Source organism: Chinchilla lanigera, unplaced genomic scaffold, assembly GCF_000276665.1.
Source record: "Chinchilla lanigera isolate Chin_1 unplaced genomic scaffold, ChiLan1.0 scaffold00011, whole genome shotgun sequence".
Classification (NCBI taxonomy): domain Eukaryota; kingdom Metazoa; phylum Chordata; class Mammalia; order Rodentia; family Chinchillidae; genus Chinchilla; species Chinchilla lanigera.
The window spans coordinates 29595917-29604273 of NW_004955412.1; the positions used below are offsets into that span (position 1 = coordinate 29595917).

The 8357-nt window shown below is 47.6% G+C and overlaps 1 protein-coding gene across 1 annotated transcript in view; it reads right to left on the minus strand.

The window, feature by feature from the left end:
• Ets1 (v-ets avian erythroblastosis virus E26 oncogene homolog 1) overlaps nucleotides 1-6473 on the minus strand; it is a 168660-nt gene extending 162187 nt beyond the window's left edge. Inside the window, exon 1 of the mRNA XM_005378526.2 lies at nucleotides 6376-6473. The gene's annotated coding sequence lies outside the window, so the exon portion shown is untranslated. The remainder of the gene's footprint in view (nucleotides 1-6375) is intronic.
• Between the last annotated feature and the right edge of the window lie 1884 nt (nucleotides 6474-8357).

The window sequence follows — 8357 nt, forward strand, 5'->3', positions numbered from 1 at the left end:
ACACACAAGATAGCTAAGATAATTTCTACTAGTTCATTGAAAGGAACAGTTAGTGCTTATATTGTTTGATCAGTTTTGTATGCGTCTTCCTGGTGATATGAGCAACTACTTTGAAGTAACAATATGCAATATAATAACTATGGTTAATTTCCTATCATCTTGTTTTGAACTTCTTTATTGATTTTTTTGTGTGTGTGTATTTTTTTTCCCCTTGTCTCTTTAATATACAAAAAGAAAAAAAGAAAAAAGAAAAGGAAGAGAACTGAGCCGCAGCGGCTGGCCAGGGACCCTGGCTGGCTATGTGCCCCAGAGCCTTGCAGGAGTTTGGGGTGAGCAGGGATTTGGAGATCCTTCCTCTTACACTATGGACAGCAGAAGCCAAGCAGGGCTACCCTTGACACCAGACAGAGGAGACAAAGCCCCAGCTTGGGAACAGCTGCTGAGGATCCAAACCTGAATCACCCCCTGTCCCAGTGACTCCAAGTGGGAAAAAAGTAAATTAGATTCAATACAGAGTCAAAGGTGACAGGATTATTCATTACAATATTATAGTATCAAAAGAAAACCTAAGAATACAATCGCAAATCTTAGAGACTCCGATTCCTGGGTCACTGCTTCAGCTGTCTCTTTCTCTTTGCAGAAACTCCCTTTCCCCAGCCGCACCACATTTGACTGTAGCTTAAGACTCACTGCATGTCTTTAAATGCTTTGGGGCTTCCCAGCAGAAAACATGAAATGATGTGTAAATCACATGGCTGTAGTGAAAGGCAGGGAAGGGAAAGAAGCCCTGAATCAATCAGACTAGTTCCTTCCAGATGGATGTGAGCAGTCCCAGGGGTGCTACCAGAGGGGTTTGGTCTGCTGACCCTGTTGCAAGTCCAGGGACCCGGCTGATCCCTGTAGGATATTAGTCACTCTATAAAACCTCTCGGCCAGTTTCCCAGGCCATGGGGCCTTATAGCAATTTCCCATAGGGTCCCTGAGCCTGAGAACCTATGCATCTTGCAGCCTGGTGGTCGGTTCATGTTGCATCAGATGTGATGTGGCTCTTAAAACATGACTTCAACAAATGTCTCCAGGCAAAGCTGTAAGCATTCTTCTCTCCCAGCGGAAGCCCGGGAACCCTGCACATCATTCCTCTTTGTGCAACGAAGCTGTGCAGAGCCTAGGGAACCCGGAGATCTTGACTCGGGGAAACACCACACCTGTTTCCAAGAAAGTCCACACTGAGAAGCCCAGAGATAGCCTCAGGACAGATATGATGGCAGCAAAGGGCTGGGAGAATAGTCAGGGCCTCCAGATGCTGCTGCAAGGAAGCCAGGAGGAGGAAGCACAGACGCCAGGATGGCAGCCCAGACAGGTGACCCTGTGTGGATCTCTTGCTCCACAGCCCTGTTGGAATTTTTGGGTCTTGGCCTAAGCTATGCCTTGACCCCAACAACTGATTTCATCTCTGGATTCTTTTCCATGTTGTAACATTTTTCAGCATCTAGTAACGAAGCGAGGTGGGGTCAGTAAGGATATCTCCTCAACAGTGGGACAAGGACACTTCTTGTTCATTATACAGTCTGTCTGCCAGGAAGGAAGGTTTCATATTTTTACACAGAAAGGAATTCAGGTTTACAAGAGGGGAGAAAGTAGAGTGGATAAAGACTGGGAAAAGATGGAGGGGAGGGACCGTGGCACAGACAGCAGACGGGGAAGAAGATCTACACAAGTTACTCCCTGCACTGGGCTGTGCATAGAATTGGAGTCTACACAAAGCCTTGCTTCCTGCCCTGGTCACCAGCCACCTGCAGCCTTGTGTCTGTGTCTTCATCCATCCCAGCAGAACAGTAAAATTTTAGAGTGAAGCCAAACCATTTCTCCTAAAAATAAGCAGAACTGATATTTTATATTTTCACTCTTAATGATGAAACAGATAAATGTATTACTTAGGTTCTAAAGTAGTAGAATCAACCAAGTTACATCTAAAAAAGAAAAAACAACAGATTTCTAGCCAGGTGTGATGGTCCACGTATGTAGACCCAGTTACTCAGGAGGCTGAGACAGGAGGATAGCTTCAGCCCAAGGGTTCTGGGTCAGCCTGAGCAATAGAGTGGAACCCCATTACATGCACAGAAACAAAAAATTCCAGAACCGGAAGCTGTACCTCTCTTTCAACCACCATAGACAACTGCTCACCTGCAGAAATTGCTCTTGAAACACTTGGGTGAGTGGATCTCCTGTTCTTTCTTGAAGGTCTCCAGTTATGGTTTGGATCTAGATGCCCCTCTAAAGCCTCATGGGTCATAGATGGGGCTTTTTTCAGAGGTGGCTGAATCTAGAGTGTGTGACACTGGAATTAAGAGTGTGTGATTACTAAATCAGTCCGGTTTGGCACTGCCCTGATCCCGGTAGCCTGGATACAGTATAAGGGATAGAAAGAGGCTTGCCTTCTCCTTTGCTAGCTTCCTTTTCAGCAAAAGCCATGAGTTGCTACCATGAACTGTTTCTCCTCTGATGCCCCTCTGCCATGCTACCCCACCTTGGAGCCAGCCGATCACAGACTGAAACCTCTACAAACTGTGAGCTAAATAAACCTTTCCACCTTTAACTTTGGCTGTCAGGTAATTTGTCTCAGCAACAAGAGAAAAGTAACTAAGACATCTCCCCTAAGAAGTTCAAACCTGAACCAAGGCATAGAGGCAGGACAGAGAGAAACATCTAGAAGCCAAGAAAAACAAAAGGATCTAACTCATCAAGATTTAACCAACTTTCTTGATCTCTAGTGAAACCCAAACCCCAGGTTACCGAAGCTGATTTATACTGGCCTGAAACTACTTCCTGTTTTTGAAGAAAAGAGGTGAGTAGAAGAAGCTCAGAGATATGTTCTAAGCACCAATTAGCTTTGATGAAATGGTTCTTTCTCGACTTTAGCACAACTTGGGCAGACCTGTTAAGGCAGGGCAGCTCCCCAAATAAGTGTCACAGTCCAGTGGGCCATTACTTAGGAGAGGAGACAGTGCAGGGACCTGGTTCTGGAGTCTGAAAAAGGAGGGACAGGAATGCAGTAAACTCGCAAGGTAACCCGCTTCAGCAGTTGCTTTTCAGCAGGAAACAGAGAACACAGTGCTGAAATGGGTGACAGAATCAGAGAGATCCATGTTAGATGCTTTACTGCTGGGAGCCGGCTCTCTTGCCATCTCCTTCCCACCGAACTTCAAGGGGTCTCTGGGAAAGACCCAGTTTAAAATGCTGACCTGAATGTTTCCATAACTAGAACCAAGCTGCTATACCAGGAGTCCTACCTCAGTAATGAGGCCAATAGCATCACAAACATGCACAGCGACACAAGCATGAGCTCGGCTCTGGTTCTGCCTCAGGGACAGCCCTCACTCTGTGACTACCCCACATAAAGCAGCACACACCCTGCTGGGTTCCCTTTTTCTGAATGACAGCCCCTTCTACCCCTTGGTGTCTTGCTTGCCCACTGGCCTTTCCCCATCTTAGTCCTGAAACATAGTAAAGGATTCCAAAAAAAGCAGTTAAAACAGGGGACTCAATATAAAAATCAATTACAAATCAATTATCCCTAATCCAAATATCCAAAATTTGAAACTTCTGGAGCAGAGGCATAATGCCACAGGAGGAAAATTCCCCACCATGAAAATTAGTACCCAATACAAAATTATTTAGAATGATGTATAAATACCTTCAAGCTATGTATAGAAGGTATACGTGAAACATAAACAAATTTAATTTAGTTTAGACTGGGGTCTCAAGTTATTTCTTTAATAAACTAAAATATTCTAAAACCCAAGAAAGCTCAAACTCTGAAACACTTCTCATTGTGTTTTGAATAAGAGATACTTGACCTGGATTGTGTCTTCCCAGCCTCAGCTTCTAAAGGAAGAGCCAAGTCTTACGGCTGTGTCCCTTCCCAGTGTCTAGCACACAGTAGGCATGTTAATAACCATGCACTGACAATGGAGCCTGATGGATCCTAGCCAACAAAGGAAGAAGAGGAACAGAGGCTAGGACACCAGAGAGCCGGAGGCCCTCAGCAAGTGATGTCAACTGAGCAACAGACTACACGTGTGACCAAGACCCCAAACTGCAACTTCATCCAGCACCGCTGTGGCCCGTCCTGCCCCAGCCCATGGTATGCACTCGCTGTCCTGTTCATGTCCCCCAGGGCTTCATTCCTTCCCCCGCGCATGTCTCCACATGGCTTCTAGGCGATCCTATGCCGAAGTCCACCAGAAGTGCTTGCCCCTGCTCCCCAGTTTAAAGACACAAATCCCCTGGCTTTCCCCTAGAAACTAAGGCTCATTGCAGCTGCCTCTGAGGACAAATGCCTTTGGCAAGGAAAACATAACAAATCTGAGAGTGGGATAGGGAATCAGGGTGGAGAAATAAGATAATCCTTACTCTCTTACCTCTTCAGAATGCCTAACAGTTGCAGCCTGTTTGTTATGAACCTGTTGCCTTCAGCCATTATCAGAGGGCCCCACTTTCCTGCACCCAGCTCCAGCTTGCAATGAGAAGACGCAGCTATAGCAAGCCCCTGGGTCTGTCTTCCAGCCCCCTCCCGTGCTCAGAGTTGCACCTCAGGCGATTGCTACGGGAGACTCCAACAGAACCAGGATTGGGGCAGAGACCTGTGCACAATATCTGCCTCTGCTAGCAATGTAACCTTAAAACATTGATTTCAATTCACTAAACTTCAGTCTCTCTCATATGAAAATGAAAAGAATATTTCACTTAGACAGTGTTTTAAACAAGATGTTTAAATGAGATCATAAATATAAAATACCTGGGCCATGCTTAGGTATTGCAGATACCTAATAATGAAAAGAAGAAATAGCAGGTAAAACTTTTTTCTTAGAATACCAGGTATCACATCTGGTCTAGAAGAGGCTGTGAAGAACACATTGTTAGCTACAAAAAGGAGAAGGAACAGGAGGACAAAGAAATAGGAGAAGAAAAAGAAAAACTAAGAGTAGGTAGGAGTCTAACTAGATTGAAATAATAATGGTAGCAGTCAGCTCACTGCTCTTGGAGGGCGGGAAGTTGTTAGCGGCAGTCTACTACAAGTGCTATAACAGGATCAACTGTCCAGGTCTTACCCAGCCCCACTGAAAATGGGCTTTTATGTCTGAGCTTGAACAAAATACAGGAGGGAGAAGACGTTTGGGCAGAAGGTGCGGCCGTCACACTGGGGAGGGGTGCAGCAGGGCCCATACTGAGGAAGGGATGGGAAGAGACTAGGGGTAGGTGGGTTCAGCCCTAAGTGAAGGCCCAGGTCACTGACTGAGGAGTGGGATTTCCAGCAGGGGAAGGGAGAGCTGACCAGATTTGCTTTTGGAAGAGAAATGAAGCACAGGGACTCAGGGGAGGGGGAAGGCAGAGCAGGAGGACACCCAGCAGCCACTCAGGAAAGGAATGAATAGGGTGCCACACTGCACCCTGTGACCCAGGAACAAAACCCTCAGAGCCGAAGGTCAACGCCAGTCACTGAAATCTAACATGTGAGCTGGGTTTCACAGCCCTACTGATTGCTCTAAACCCTATCTCCGCCTGCAGCTGCTTGCTAAACCCAGAGACAAAGGTGAGTAATCCAAAGGAAAGGGCCCCCAAACCAAAGGGAATATTTATTTTAAGGAGTTTGACGTCTGTAGGAAGGGGAAAAAAAACACCAAGACCTGAATGGGGAGTCAGGACATTCACAAAGCCCAGGCATTGTGTAAAGAGAAAAATTCCTCAAGATTGTGTTTGTCCAAGAAATCAGACAGTTTACGGTGCCTGAGTCAAAACACTCAAGGATTGGAAGCTGGAGTTTCCTGGGCTGAGCCCAGTTACTAAATAAAATAAAAAAGAAAGAGCAATCTGAAGCCTTGAATTGTGTTGAGCAGGGTGGGGTTGGTGACCGAGGCTCCCATCCAGCAGATGCGTAGGAAGGAGCAGTAAAGAGGCTCTGGCTTTGCCAGGCCCCGCCCTGCCCACCCCAGCCTGGCTGGCGCTGCTGGTGCCACAGTGAGAGTGACTCAGGGCTCCAACTCCCTGGGTGCCTTGGGACGGGGAAGCATGAGCCCAGCCACATTCTGTGAAGCAGCCAGGTTAGTCCAGAGCTCATCCCAGAGATCAAGAGATCAAACTAGCCACTTGCTAATTTGGGAAACTTCACTGGTGTCCTGAAAGGAATAGCCACCAGAAAGAGGTGCATGTCAGCCCTCCACACTTACTGGAAAAGTTGCAAGAAGTAGAGGGGACTTTATCACCCACAGCAGCAGAAGACAAACCAGGAAAGTCCCAAATAGTAAGAAAGAAAAGTGAAAGAGGGAGAGGTAAATGTTGGGGAGGCTGCCCCATAACTTTCCAGATCCTACTCACCTCCTTGCACAACTCCACCCCTGCCTGCCGGCCAGCAGGGAAGAATTCTCTGCCCTGTAGAGTTGTTATCAGGACCACCCTGGCTGAAAGGCTGAGGGGAGAAGCAGGGACTACGTGTGTGTGTGTGTGTGTGTGTGTGTGTGTGTGTGTGTGTGTGTTTGTGAGAGAGAGAGAGCCGCCTGACACTCCAACACCCTGTCTGTTCTGCCGTGCAAGTCACAAGTGTGGCTTGCTTGAAGGAAGTTAGAATCCAGCTGCCTTCTGCCCAGGAGAAACACACACCAGCACCCTTAGGCCCGGCTGTGTATAGCATTGCCCACTGGCGATAGATATCATTGGAAATCTCTAACACGGTGAACCTCCATGGCCTTCACAGACAGGAACTCTGCACCGGGCTTGCTGGTGGAGTGGCCAGGATTTGTGGATTGAAGCTTCTCCAGGATTCAAATGCTGGAGACTGTATTTGTAGAGAGATCCTAAAAGGGTTCCCTCAGACCTAAGGAAGTTAGCTCAGTGTTCAAGGTTATGACCAATTCACAGGGAGGTGTGAAATTTCTTGTGAAAGGGGAGGTACAAACACCTCTTAGAAACAAAAGAAAGAGAAAAAACCCCAGCCAGGGCCTGAAAACTATTAACTATCTGTTTATTTCAAAAAAAGGCAGAGGCTGTACCAATAAACTTAGTTAAATTTTTTTAAAAAGCAGATAGACTTGACTTTTTTAATGAGTTAAACTATTATTTTTTTTCTTTAAACTTTCTTTTAAGGTCATTTTCATAAGTGACCCCCTAAGAAGTGAGTTAGATGTTTTCTCTAGTAGCCTGATTTTTCAGTCACTACTGAGGCTCACCCATACGCACGGCAGAAAACAGCAGGCGCTCACAGCCACATGGGTGCCAGGAAAGTGCTTGTGGGGCCTGTGCAAGCAGCCAGGCAGGGAGCTGGTTCTGTGACAGGCCCCGGGAGCCCTGTATTCCCCTGGGGGGCGGTTCAGAATCCACTTATGCAGGCCTCGGTCTGCCCCAAGTCAGACGAGAAGGCAGCCTTCACCCATTCTGCTTCCTTACTCTCCTCCTTTTGCTCCCTAGTTTTGCTTTCAGATTCGGAAAGAAGTTAGAAGCTAGATCACATCTAGACATCAGAGACACCACAGCCATTCTTTCTAGTGGTATCTGCTTTTGGCAGAGCCGAAGAATTCAGGGGAGATGAACAGTGAATGTGGAGGCTGGGAAGGCTAAGCCCAGAGTGGGGGCCTGGGTGATCTGAGGGGCCTGCTGGCGCCTGTGTCCCATCGGCTAGGTCTCACCGGGTCCCGCAGTGAGGGCGTTCTGAATAAGGGTGCACTTTGGAGCGTGATGGAGTCTCAGGGGCTGAGGGCTGCAGAGCAAAGATCCTCTGACCAGCACTGTGCTGGGAGCCCTGCAAAGGGGAGGAGAGGCGAGCCATGCACCTGAGTGAATCTGACCTTCAGTCTCCTCTGCCATCCAGCGAAAGTCAAAGCTCTGGCTAAAGACACCTGGACTTAAATCAAAAGAGCTAGAACCTCAATATTGCCACTTCAGGGGTGTGTGATGTTTGAGTCCCCTTACTCCTTTACAGCCTCTAAAGCAGGGACGCTCAGAGAGGCTGTGTGGGAAGCTGAAATGGGCTAATTCACTCAAAAATTTCCCCTTGCACAGGCCGTCTGAAAATGCATCCCAGATGATCTCCATACAAGCATCCTCCTTCTCTCCCGCTTGCACTCCCTCCTTCACCCCTCCTCCACCTCTCCTCCTCCCTCCCTCTTTCCTCCCCTCTCCTTTCGCAGTCATGGGCACCTAACCCAGGGCCTTGTGCACGCTAGGCAAGTGCTGGTCCACGATCCCACAGTCCGGTCCCTAAAGCATGCTCTGTAGAGCAGAGTGGTTCTGTTTATACTTGAGAGAAGAGACAGCCAAATAGTGACCACGACTGCAATGCGGGTAGACAAAAGGGTAACAGTGTG